Source organism: Cygnus atratus, chromosome 22 (assembly GCF_013377495.2).
Source record: "Cygnus atratus isolate AKBS03 ecotype Queensland, Australia chromosome 22, CAtr_DNAZoo_HiC_assembly, whole genome shotgun sequence".
NCBI lineage: Eukaryota > Metazoa > Chordata > Aves > Anseriformes > Anatidae > Cygnus > Cygnus atratus.
In genome coordinates, this window is record NC_066383.1 from 1,915,678 (window position 1) to 1,928,889 (window position 13,212).

General features: G+C 49.8%; 1 protein-coding gene across 18 annotated transcripts in view; it reads left to right on the forward strand.

The window, feature by feature from the left end:
- The first annotated feature begins 3,273 nt into the window (after positions 1 to 3,273).
- PRDM10 (PR/SET domain 10) overlaps positions 3,274 to 13,212 on the forward strand; it is a 46,053-nt gene continuing 36,114 nt past the window's right edge. For 3 of the 18 annotated variants that reach the window (XM_035555891.2, XM_050715064.1, XM_035555889.2), the window contains exons 1-2: positions 7,111 to 8,733; positions 11,835 to 11,956. The gene's annotated coding sequence lies outside the window, so the exon portion shown is untranslated. Of the gene's footprint in view, positions 3,359 to 3,922; positions 3,956 to 4,140; positions 4,267 to 4,902; positions 5,058 to 6,312; positions 6,326 to 7,096; positions 8,734 to 11,831; positions 11,957 to 13,212 lie in introns of those variants that run through there. The other 15 variants (XM_050715067.1, XM_050715072.1, XM_035555884.2 and 12 more) reach the window with 14 other exon arrangements.

The following is a 13,212-nucleotide window of genomic DNA, read 5'->3' on the forward strand; positions in this document are numbered from 1 at the left end:
GGTACTAATTCTGAGAGAAAATACTTGCTATTTCTGGTCAACCTTTTTATTTCTAGCAAATTCAGAAATATCAACAAACACCATGAATAGTTTGGAATCATCCCAGCCTGCTTAACGGAGAGGCTGAAGGCCTCGTTCACGTGAAGGCTGAACGTCCTTCTCGGGGAAGAGGTTTGCAGGGACTAAATGAACAGTAATCCGAGATCAAGTGGCTGACCTGGATTGGAAGTTGAACTACATCTGTCCAGTGCAGGCTTCTGGGAAATGCTCTAATTAGAAAGTCTTGAAATGCAAAAAACCTCTGGTGCATCAGCGTTCCCCTACGTGTCTGTGAGCGTGGCCATGTACTGCTGCCACAAGCTGCTGCCTTGCCTATGGGCCAGGACTCCCCTGTAGCAGCCGTGCACAAAAAGAATGAAAAATGGTCCCTGCTCTGGAGAAGCCTGTGAACAAATGCAGTTTACCTCGGATCTTGTGAAACGCCAAACTTTTGTGGTTGATTTTTCCCTCCTACTGAACTCAGGTCTCAAGACGCCTTCAGAAGCAGCTGCCTTTTGTAACGGAGGAGGGAGATGGTGGCATGCGAATGGCAAAGTGCTTTTCCTGCAGGCATTTCTGCAGCCAGAACACACTTTCCCAATTCATACACCACGGCACGGCTTCTAGTAGGTGTTCATGGAGAACTGAAAACCTGCCTTTTCCTAAAACTCGATGTGCTTCTTACAAAAGGCACGATAAGGATTGTTATGGGGCATGTAAATTGTTTTGTCACTTATTTTGCCTGCTGACCATATTTATTTAATGTTGGGGAATGAATGACAAAAAAAAAAAAAGTAGTCAAAAGTGACTGTATGTGATGAAATGCTTCCTTTAATGGTATACCTTTCACTTAGTTTTAAGTAAAAGCAATTTTGAGATTATTAGGTAGATGCTATTAAAACACAGTTACAGCCAAACTTTTTTAGTGAAACTTTTTCCTTGCAGAATAAGGGAAATAATTTACCTTGTTAAAAAGAAACTTTTTTTTTTCTTCTCTGAGGGGAATGGCTCTGGAAACCAAAACAGGAGCATTTTGTTACATTTGTATGTTTTACATGAAGCAATCTTAATTAAATTTTCTGTGGCTTACTCTAAATCAGTAAACTCGTATCATTGCCTTCACCGTGTTTTGTATTCTCCATGCAGGATGTAAAGTAATCACATTTCAGTTGCAATATAATTTAGAAGGTTCTAACAAACATTTTCTTCCATCTTCTAGATTAGTATTTTAAATCAGCCTTGCACAAGGGAAGTTCAATGGATACTACAATGCACAGCCCAATGCCATGCACAGTTTAATTTGCAAACCTGGATGCAAGTGCCTACTTATCATGCACAGATGTAGTCTGGAGAGGTCAACAGGGCCAGCGAGGCACGGTCTGCTTACATAACTCAAATGAGTTTACAGCACTTGAGCATTTTTCTTTGTCATGTTTTAATCTACATGCCTCTCAGAATGGGACAACGTCATGAAAAATCAGCCCCAACAAAAGCAGCAACAGAGAGATATGGACAGGAAAAGAACAGAAAAGCTTTGGCGGTCTGAAAGGAGGCTGGAGGGTCGCCGAGCAGCTTTAGGGAGCGGTGGTCCTGGAGGGAGGAGGTCTGGGGGTTTGCTTGTTAAAGCAAGGACTTGTGACAGTGGTTTTACTAGGCGATGGAGATGCTCAAGAAGATGAGTTGGGTCAAAAAGATATTTGCAAGTAAATGAAACAGGGCGGGGTTGCAGCATCCTTTCCCAGCTGGAGCCTGAAATGAGAGCACGGCCCTCGCTGGGAGGATGAGAATACCCACGCTTGCGTGGGAGACAGCGCTGCGGTCCAGAAAAACGAGCCGTGTAGGCCGTGGGGAAGACAAAATAGGCAAGGCAGGACACATGCAGCAGAGGCAGTGCTGAAACAGCAGTATACAAACGAGACGATGCAGATGGAGATACAGACCTGATGACCCAGGAGATGAGAGAAAGGAGGATTCAATGAAGGGTTACAGCACTGTTCCAGACAGGCGAACAGGGAAATTATTTGGACTATCTATGAGAACTAGAAATAAATAAATTAACCTAATGTGAAGGCTTCTCTCACTCTGGCAGCACGAGGCTTTTGGAAAAACAAAGCCTGTGCTGGAGCATCAGAAAGAACACATTAAATGTGGGAAATACAATGGGCATTACATCAGATTCCAGATCCTGCAGATGATGAATCAGAGCAGCATGCTTTTTCTGCATCTGGCAGCCTGCTACATCCACTGTGCACTTGCCCTGAATCAGTCTTTCCAAGCTAAAGGAAGAAAATATCCCCAAATAACTTTGAGAACAAGACCCATGTGCCAGGAAAGGACAGCCATGAAGTCCTACGCTGTTTTGTGCTCAATTGCAGAACAATATAGTTGCATGAAAACATGACACAATACCACACTTGTATCCAAGTCAGTTCTAAAATGTTTCAAGTCTTCAAAATGTTAGGGAGACTCTCAGAAATCCCAAATAAAAATACAACAGCATGAAAACGCTTTCATTTTCTAAAATGAGTACAAATCGCTGTTAAGACATGTGGGAAATAAAGCAATTTTGTTTGGTCTTATATTTTTTCTTGTGCTATTTGTTATCCCAACATTTCAGCGTGGTATAATGAAATCGAAACTGTTATACAGGGTAGAGGAAGAAATTGACTCCATAGCTTCCATAATTCAAGTTAAGAGAACTGCCCAGAGGAGCGGAGAAGAACTGTGGAGAAAAAACAGAACCAAATTGGGTAAGCAATTCCACTCGCTTCAGTTTTAAAAATCTTTCTTGGCTAAAGATTTAAGTTACGAAGCACAAGTTAGAAAATTTGCATCTCTGATTTTTATCTTGATTGCTCATGGAAGGGACAGGTCAGTACAAATGGAGATGACTTCAGTATACACCTGGGCCTCAATTTAAAAGACTGTATCAGGCTTTTACAAGACAAAGTGGAGAAGTAGCTTAATTGCACCGACAACTGACCCTGCTGTTATTCTCCTAGGGCAGAGTAGGAGGAGAACCAGTTTTTGTAGAAGCTGTGAGTCATCTTTAACCAAAATCTACCCTTCCTCCATCACTGGGCTTTGGGTCACTTGGCCACAAGAGCCCATAGCAGGGTGTGCAGCCAGGACCAACGCTTGCTGTGCGTGCTGGTGCACAAACACGGCGCGCGGAGCGCTTGGCGATAAACCTGGAAGAAATCTTTGCCGGAGAAATCCCTGCTGGACCGAAAGACTTTCTGAGCATACGCTAATCCCAACTCTGGAATCAACAAAGCTGTATTTTTCCATGCGGCCATACTACAAACACTCCTTTTAGGTGCAGCGACAAAAATATGGCAATAAACCCCACCGGAATGACCAATTAGCCAAATTCCCAATGGCAGTAATTATTGCCCTTGCTCGAGCTGGCATGTGGTGCTCAGACCCGTGTACCACCGTGCCAACCCTGAGGGGACCCCGGAGCCCCGGGGAGCATTTTTTGGGTGCATTTCCTCAGGGTTTGGCCATTCACACATTTTACTAGCTGTGGGCTGAGGCGCGGCTCCGAGGGGAGCCCGCAGCGAGGAGCACTGAGGGGGCAAAGGGATGGGGGTGAGGCGCCCCCCGGCGGCGGGGCACGCGTCCCCCTGCGGCGGGAGCCCACGGGGAGCTGCGGGGTCGCCCCTCGGAGGGGCTGGGAGGGGAACCGGGCCCCGGCCCCGTCGTCCGCCGGCCCCGGGGGCTGAGGGCCGCGGGCCCCCGCCGCCAGGGGGCGCCCCCTCCGCCCCCCTCCACACCGCCTCCCTCAGCGGGGGGCGGAGCGCCGCCATGAGACGAGCGCTCGGATTGGCGGGAAGGCGCCCGGCGGAGAGGAGCGCGGATGAGAGCGGCGCTCTGATTGGTGGAGGGCATCCCGGGGGGAGTGAAGGCCCGGGTAGGGGTCTCTCCCCCCCCCGAGGATTGCCCCCCCCCTCCCCTTGCACCCCGGCCCCCTGACCTGCCTGCCTCCCGACTCTTTTCTTGACGACTTTTGCGCCCCGTCTTGGCGGGCGGCCGCGTTTCAGCCAATCAGCGCGCGGCGCCGCAGACTGTTGCCAGGCAGATTATGGTAATGAGGCCCGGGCGGCCGCCCCCCCTCCCGTTCTGCAGCTACCATTGTGAGGTGAGGACAGGTGGGGGGGTTTGGGGCCGCCGCGGGGCCGCCGCCGGCGGCCGGGACGCGCCACCCGCACGGGACCCCCTCAGGTAACGCGATGGGACGGTCCGGGAGGGAAGCGCGGCCCGGGGGCGCCGCGGGGCCACGCCGGGGGTTTTGGACTTGTTGTTTTAGTCGCACCCAAGATGGCGCCCGGAGCTGGCGGCTCCTTAGCGCTGCGGCCGGGATAAACCGTTCGCTCCCGCGAGTGGGGGGGGGGGGAGAGGGAACAGCGCGCACTCATTCCCCTCCGCCCCCCCCCGCCCCCCCGCGGGAGAGGTACGGTCCGCTCCCCCCCTCCCCGCCCCAGCCGGGATCCCCCACCCGGCCCGGCCGGAGGGAGAGGGGGCTGCCCCCACCCCTGCTCCCCCCCCTCCCCCGATGGTACGGTCCGGACCCCGGCACCTCAGTAGCGGGGGGGGCGGGGGGTGTATGCTGGAGCCATCTTGTTCCCCCCCAGCACTGTGGGCGCCTCAGCCCTCCGTGACGGCGGGCGGCTGCCCTCCCACGGCCCGTGGTTAGGCCGGCTCCCCTCCCCTCCGCAACGCAGCGCGGCCTTCGGTGGCAGCCCCCTTTCCCCCCCCCCGTGCCGCAGTGGTTGGGGCCGACCGGCCTGTTGGGCGCCCTCACAGGGGGCTGCCGGCGCCTCGCGCTTTCCCCCCGGGGGGGGAGGGGCGGACAGCGTTGCCTGCCCGTCCTGGAGAGCGGCGCCGCGTGAGGGGGGGAGCGCCTGCCCCTCCTGATTGGCCGCGTGCCTCGCGCCCCCGTTTCTCATTGGCCTAGTGGGAGGAGGGGGGCGTTGCGCCCCCTCCCCGGATTGGCTGCCCGTGGGGACGCGGAGGTTATATAAGGGGGAGACAGTGGGGGGCACCGCCAGTCAGGTCTGTGAGGGGCTCGGGGGGATGGGGGCGTGGTCGTGGTCTGGGGCTACCATGAGCTCCCCCCCCCCCCCACCTCGAGCCCTGCGGGGAGCGGGGACCCAGGGGAGGGCCCGGGGCTGTGGCGGGGCCGGGCCTGGTGCCCCTCCCGCTGCCTGAGGGGCCCGGAGCTTCGCGGGCTCGAAGTAAGGAGCGCAGCCACGCGGCTGGGTGTGGGGCTGTGAAGTCTGGCGCTGCTGTGCCAATACTGAGCTTTGTACTGGTTTTAGCCCCTGCTAAATACACCTGCGGTACAGATAAAACGTGTGGCTGTCTGATTCCTGTTTATTTCTTCGGTGCTATTGCTGTCAGGTCTGTGGTGCTGAGGTGCCACGTCCTTTCCTGTGGCACTGTGGTGTTGAAGCAGTGGCAACTTGTTAAATTTCTTGCTTGGAATGAAAAAAAAAGAGACCCTTGTCCTCTGCCTTGCAGGCCTGGCAGCCCTAAAGGGCCAGCCGGTCCCATAAAGGGTCACTTTGCCTGTACGAAACACTTCAAGTCAGGCAGAATCACCTCTTACCTCTCAGCTGCTCGTGGCAGACCCTTGAAGTGGTCTTTCCAAAGTTTAAAACCTTCTGGTTTAGGCTGCTGAGCTTCACAGCCCCCAGGGTGAAACAAGCAGTCAGTTTTTGGGATGCGCTTTCTGGTAACCGCACCAACATTTCTGGCACGTTGGGGATGTATTCGTGGTTCTTTGGAGAATGAACAAGCTCAAGGCTGGGTCTCCCTGTGAAATGCGTATTAATGTTTCTCTTTAAAAGATCCAGTCTCTCATGGAGACTGGATCAAACACTTGCTTTCACTTGCTTTTTCACTTTTCATTTCAAACACTGATTTCACAAGAGGGTTATTTGAGTCTTTGGTGGAAATAGCAATTGACAATCTCAAGCTAACACCTTCATTTTTAGTGGGGAAAAAAAGTAAGAAGGTGTGTTTCTCAGCCAGTCCTGAAATGGAGAGCTTGTCTCCTGAATTGTGATGCTTTTTGGCGCTTTGCTGCATGCGTGCTTCTCTTGTGTACCGGGTGCTTCAAGTGAAGACAGCTTTATTTCCTTGGTTATAGGAAGAAATTCAGATGTAATTGTTAATATCTGTTGGAAGAATTGACCGCTTGCTCTTTGAGAGGTGTTGGTGTGAGGAGCTTGCTCTCATCTGGCACCCTTACTGTTAACCTGCAAAGAAACTCCTTATGGTAATTTGCTCTGTTGTTAGCAGCTACTTTCAAGTGTGTTTTTTGACCACCTGCAGCTGCTGTCAGCTGTGTAAACTGAATTTTAATTGACTTGTAAGTGTAGCTAATTATGGAGGCTGTTTTAGTATTGTGAATTTTGTTTTGACTTAAACATGAGATCAGGTCTATTTGCCACTTTTATTTTCATGTTAGTAGAACAGAGAAGTAGAGGTTATATTATAGCCTTTAACTGGCTTCATGTGTTAAGTAGCCACCTGTTTTAATGCACAGATAGCCTGATTTGCCCTCTGGGGTCTCATGCACTTCAGACAAGCAGCTATTTTGGAACAGGCAAGTTTTTTGCCTTTTTTTTTAATGTTCAGAGAAGTGGTAGTTCTGTCTTTTGAGATCTTGAAGCGCAGCAGTGATTTAATGCAGAGAGGTGGGAGGGAGAAAGCAGCATGAGCAGTGTGCAGGAAGGGGAGTGAACTCCACCTTGAAGTGGAGGTAGTTTTGGGAAGGTGCCTGAGCAGGAGGAGGAATAGGAGGCAAAAGGAAGCTGGAGTGAAACTGAGCGCTGTGGGGGTGGTATGGTTTTGTTGTCTTCTCCTGAACCATGAGAGTGTCTCCTTGAAACCTGCATTTGCAGCTCCGTAGATCACATCTCGATACAGACCTGTTCTTTTCCTTTTTTTTTTTTGCTTATGTTATTCTTGAGTAGGTGTCTTCCCTGTTTTGTTCCCTTACCATATTTCTCCCTCTATCATTAGTCAGCCAAATCAATTAAGTGAATGGGGTCACTGCCTCAAGCAGCTGAAGCCTGAGAATTGTGGTGTGTGGTGGTAGCAGACAGTGATATCATAGGGACTTCAGAATACGAAACATTTGAAAGAAGGCAACGTGAAGAATGCGGGAACACATTTAGGAAGCTGAGTATGGGAGGAAGACATCGGTTATTGGAGTGGGTATCTAGTGGTGAAGCAAGTGGGAGGAGAGGTGACTACAAAGAGCATCACGTGTATCTGGATAAATCTAATGAACTTGTCTCTTGTCCTACACAGAAGGCGAAGGACAGATACAGTGAGAAACACGTGGTTATTCAAGAATTTAAATACACAGAAAGAGGGAACTGCGTCTCCAACCCTGTCCGTGGAGGCCCCCTGTAGGATGTCAATACCTCCGGGGGTTCACCTGCACTGGGTGATTATCTCCTGGGTTTTGTGGCATAAGCAGTTAGACTTTTAGCTACTTACGTGATGCACTGAGAGAACAGCATGGTTGCACCGTGCTGGCATGCTTTTGACAAGTGCCGTTGCTATTTTGGCACTCGGGCAATGTCCTTTCTGTTGCACGCCGTAGCAGAGGGCTGGCCTTGGAGATCCAAGAGGCCTCTTGCACTGTTGCTGTGATGATGGATGTGATGCAAGGATATGGGTAGATCGACTCATTATGCGCAATTTGAGTAAAGAGTGAGTTTGTGTTTGGCTGAGTTCTTCTATTTATTATATGACTAAATAAATTGAAGCCATTTTTCCTTTTGTGGCAATAAATAATCTCCGCTGCCCCAGCCTGGTGTATGATTTCCATTTCTAACTCACCAGTAAAACATAAATATTGGGCTCGTATATTACCTGATTATTAACAGTCAGCCAAAATGCACGGGGGCCAGAGTTCCTTGAAACAATATGTGCTTTTGATGAATGAGGATGCAGAGGAAGAGACAGCAGTCGTGACTCAGTAGTCAATGAGGTTAGAAACCCAGCGTGCTTCCCAGCCCTCCTGCTGCAATGAAAGCATCTTCTTGCCAAGGGATCTCAGGAAATGCACCAACTCTGCCTTCTAGGCAGGCTGGGGTAATTAACTTAAGTGTGGGATGTAGCTTTTGCAGACACATGTGATGTTCCTTTTGAGCATCATAAATCATTTTCATATTAAAAGCTGGAGGAAGACCCACGGCCATAAAACCCCTTTTGTAACAATCTTGCTGTCCTTGCATGTGGTTAACATTGAAGAAGGGTGGTCAGTGAGCTCAGTGCTTAAAGGATTAAGCTAATAGTCGCTGCTGTTATTGCTGCAGGGAACCCCAGTCTATATGCGAGCCTCTTTTACACTAGGGAGTAAATCACATTAGCTGCTTTATGCACCATTATTGTAAAGTGGATTCTCATTTGAGATACTGCAGTGGCTTTATGGCTCCCCGAGAAGGGAAGCGGACTTTTCCCCTTGCCCAGCTTTAATATTCCCCTGTTCTTGTCATCTCAGGGAAGGAACAAGAATGGATGTTTGGCAGCCACTGGCTCGGGTGCTTTCTCAGCACAGAGGTCGCTGCAGGTGAAGCCCCCGGAGCTTTTGTCTGTGTATCTTCTCGTAGAGTCCCATCGTTGAGAGAAAGCTTCCTTCCCTAACAGCAGGGATGCAAGGAAATACAGGTGCTGTTGGTGATGCCTTTCTCTGAATTTCAGAACTGAGCTTCCCTTTGAAGCGCCGTGTGCTTTCCCTGTATTCGATTTTTGTCAAAAATTCTTGCGTGCCAAGTACAAAAGACCAGTGCCTGCTGTCTTCTGAGGTCTTAAAACACCTCTCCTTCCCGTTCCCTGCCTGGTAGGGGTCCCAGAGCACCACCAAGGTGACGTGGTTGGGTGCTGGGCTGCTCTCAGGGGTTAGGAAGGGTTCTCAGCAGCACTCCCACCCTCTGGGAGGTGGCTGAGGGCGTGGGTGTCTCCTGCTGTGGACAGCGAGGCTAACAAGGACGTTGGTGTAGGATGGGGAACGAGGTTTTGCCCCTGAGCAGCAGTTTCTCATCCTCCAGAGCCGAATCCAGGGAATGGGGAGAGCTGCTGGTTGAATAACACAGCCTCAGATAAAACAAGGTGCCGCAGGAACAGGAGAGGGGTTGGAGTGTGTTGTGGCGGTCAAAAGGAGTTTTCAAGGGAGATTTCCAAAAGATGACCTGCTCAGACAACGACCCAGAGAAGTTTTGCACACATCAGGAGCTGCAGAGGGGAGGCGTCACCGTTAGTGGCGTTCGGGATTGGATGGAAAAGGCAGGAACCGAAGAGGAAGGCCAAGGCCGTAGGTCTTTGCCAGCTGCAGGTCCCCGGAGGGTATTAACAAAGGAAGGTAAATGTAAATCGCGTACAGAAGTGAACCTGTTTTGTCTTGAAGAGGCTGTGTTGGTTTACTTGTGCTCACCCGATGAGGCAGGCAGCTGGATGTTTTGGGTGCGCAGGCAGGGCAGCACTCCTCCTGCCCCGCGTGTCTGCCGGGCGCTCTGCAGCTGTGGTTGGTGCCCGGTGCCTGTGCTGGGAAGCCTGAGGGAGAAGCGGAGCTGCCTGCAAGCATCCCTTCCGACCTCTGAGCATGCTTCTGCCCCCGAAAAACGCGGGCAGCACCCCAGGGGCTCGAGGGCTGCACCCGTGGGTGCTATCTCAGATTGAGCGCCGTAATCAGAGGCCCGGCAGGCAGACAGACAGACCAACCTCTGGCTGAGCTTATCTCCCATGGGAGCAGACGCTTGGTGCCAGGGTGGGCCCCGCAACGTGGGCACGTGCGAGGTAACATCAGCGTTTGGATGTGCCTTTCTTCTGAAGGGCTGGGGGCTGTGTGGGTTATATCTTACCACGCTGACGCTGCAGCTTGTCGCTGCCCTGCCGCTCTGACACCCTAGAGAGATAAGGGCTTATATTTATACCCGCTAACATTTCAGCCTGTGTCCGGACTGGGTGAGGCATGCCTGCTATTCTGGGGAGGAAAATGCTGTCTTCACGCTCGCTGTAAGCGGTTCAGCATCCTGCGTGTTGGCATCGCTTCCTGCTCACGGGCGCGCTGCTTGTCGGGTTGCACCTACGTGTTGGGGTGGGACAGCTGCGGTCAGCGCATTGGGTGGTAGTTCTCCAAGCACGTGTGCCACGGTTATGCCCAAAGTTTCACACTTATTTTTGCTAAAAAAAACACAAACAAACAAAAACAACACAAAACAAATAAAAAAACAACTAACAAAGCTTTGAGGTAGACCCTTTGAGAGAATGTTTCCTTACACACATCTCCCAAACTGATCAGTGTAGACACCACGTAGTCTAACGTGCTCATCCTGATTCCTCTGCAGCTAATTTGGAAAAAAAAAAAAAATACCGTGGGTACATGTGCTGAGCTGGGCATCTGTTGCTTCCCTGTGCAGTGAGACATCTCTGCGGAGACAAGTCCCCAGGGAAATAATTAGTGTCTTGAGGCACTGTGGCTGTCAGTGTCACAGCTGTAATGGGTTTTGTTAGGGGGATATGGAGGAGAAAAGATCACGTGGGATTAATGAGGGAGAGTGTCCTACGTCAAAGGGCCGCAGAGCAAATGACTTGTCTGTCATCAGCGCTGGCAGACCTACTCAGGTGTTTGTTTTCTGGTAGTTTCGTTGTCTCTGACGTTGGACTGGATCGTGCTCTCCAGCTTGACCATTTCTCAATGCCCTAACCATCTCACTGACTTTGACCAGCCAAATTTCAGAGCTTGCTCCTGCCTCGTGCCCTCTCCGTTGCCTTTCCTGGGGACCTCAGTGGGAGGCTGGCCGCTCTTGCGCTGCCTTCTTACTCAGCAGATCCAGGCTTCCAGGGAAACGCGTCCTTCTGCGTGCTTTTTGCTAGCAGAAATGCTACGAATTCACAGAGATCCAGTCTCCTGTAGGAACGTGTACCAGAGGCTAGATTTTATAGTACAGGAGCTGAAGGCATCAGCAAATCCCGCAGCTGATATTGGCTGCTTGGTATTGCTACACAGGTGGCTGGGCTGAGCAGTATATATACTTTTTATTTCTGTGAAGAACAGCAATAATGTAACAGGACCATTTATAGAAACTACAGCACTAAGCCACTGAATTGCCTCAACCTTGCCTTTTTTTTTCCCCTGAGACTGAGATTTTGCTTGAGATGTTAACCCTTAGAACCATTGCAAAACCTGAAAATACCATCGTCTTCTTTCCTTTCTGACTTTTTAGTACTGTTTTTGTAAATATGAATCTTCGTGTCCAATGTTGTCTGTGAAAGACCTCTCTGAAACCTTGAGTCTCCTTTCTGCTCAAGTTGTAAGTTATTTGTGCCTAAAGGAGTCTGCAGGAGTGAGTCAGCAGCTTCTTACAGACCTCCAGTGTCTGCTTGTGGGGACGTCAGCCAAAAATCCTGCTACTTGTTGCACCATATGGGATTAGCCATAGCCATACCTTTCTCTTAATCACTGCTTAATTTAATTGCATTCTTGCTAATAAGATAATTATATATTAAAAACAAAACAACAGCAAAACCTTGAAGCCTAGTGTTCTTTAATTGTTCTGAGCAATTAGGTATTGCTTAATTGATTAAACTACTGGATAGTGCTAGTGCAATTACCTGAATTGGCTCGTGGCATCTCATGACGGACAAGAAAAAAAAGAGCTATTTGGGATGAACAAAGCCAAACAAAATTGACAGGACAGGCATTTAATTTTATGCAAAATGGTTGTTAGATTGTGTCACTGCCATAAACGCGGTCACTTTTCTTCCAGCAGTTGTGTGATCACCTACACCCGGTGGAGTGAGTGATGGAGTTGGGTGAAAGTGATAGGATTAGATAGGAGGAAATCCCTGAATTAATCCTCAACAACACAGCTTTGAGATCGCTGGATGAAAGGTACTGTGGAGGGATGGATAATGCTTCTTAATACAGCAGAGCTTGTGGGCTGGAATATATAAATAATATTTGTAAATGACCCAATTCAGTACTCAGAGAGCAAGGCTGGGTGTTTGTCCCAATCATTGTTTGTTCCAGTTCACTTCTCATGCTAATGGGATCCCCTTGCTAAAGTGTAGTCAGCAGGTACATGTGTTTTCTTTCTTTTCAGTGCTTTTCTGGATGCCTTGTGTTGAGAAATAGGGAGCCTAGTAAGAAGTTGATCAGCCTGCAGTGTGTTGGGTGCTGCTCAGCATGAGACAGCACGTTAGGCTCTAGCAATGCCCAGAAATATCTTAGAAATACCTTTCCCAAAGTTTCCCTTTGTATATGTGGAAGTAATGTGATTTTTGTGATCCCCTCCCTCCTCTTTCTGTTCAGTGATGTTAGCCTGAGACATTTCTGTACCGTTAATTTATGGGTTCTGGCCGAGGCCCGTGGTGTGGTGCAGCCCGTGCTCGGGTCCACAAAGCCCACTCATTGCTGGTGAAATCAGCAGAAGGCAGAAAGTGCCTGCTGCTTTTCTCCTTATCTTTTTTTAGCTTGTCAATGACAAGCCAACTGCTAGCATTTATGGGAATAAATTATGACTAAAATAATTTGCATTTAAAATGCAAATGAATGAAAGCGTCAGTAAGGAGCCTTCTGCTTTCTTCGTGGCGCACAGACAGGGTACTGGCACGGGATCAGCCCAGTGAGGCACTGAGTATAAAATAAAGTTAATTGGACTAGCTGAAAAATGGAATGGGCTCAGCTTCATGCTAATTCCTGGGCCTGTGATTTAATATGACATTAGAGAGGAAGAGCTGGGAAGGTGCTGAACCACCGACTAAACGAACCACCAGAGCTGTAAATTACCCTTCCGAGATTCCCAATGGCAGATTGAGAGGCCCCAATAAAATTGCAAGAGGTGAATAAAACCTAGCTTGGAAGTGATTTGTCAGGATCTTCAGGCTTACATCACTTAAAGTTTCATTGTTCTTTTTCTGGAAGTTGTCTGTTGTAACACTGCCTGAATACCAACGGGCACTGCACTTCCGTGCAAGGTGAAAGCTATCTGTAAGTGTGAAGCCGCTTGGTTCTTGATCAAAGCCTCTTTCAGATGAACTGGGAAACCAGCACTGTGTTTCTGAATGTATTGGTTTCTTGTTAGGAGCTTAAGGTCACTGCTCTGCACCATGTATTGATTTCTGGGCCTGCGTGTGCCAGACGGGCCG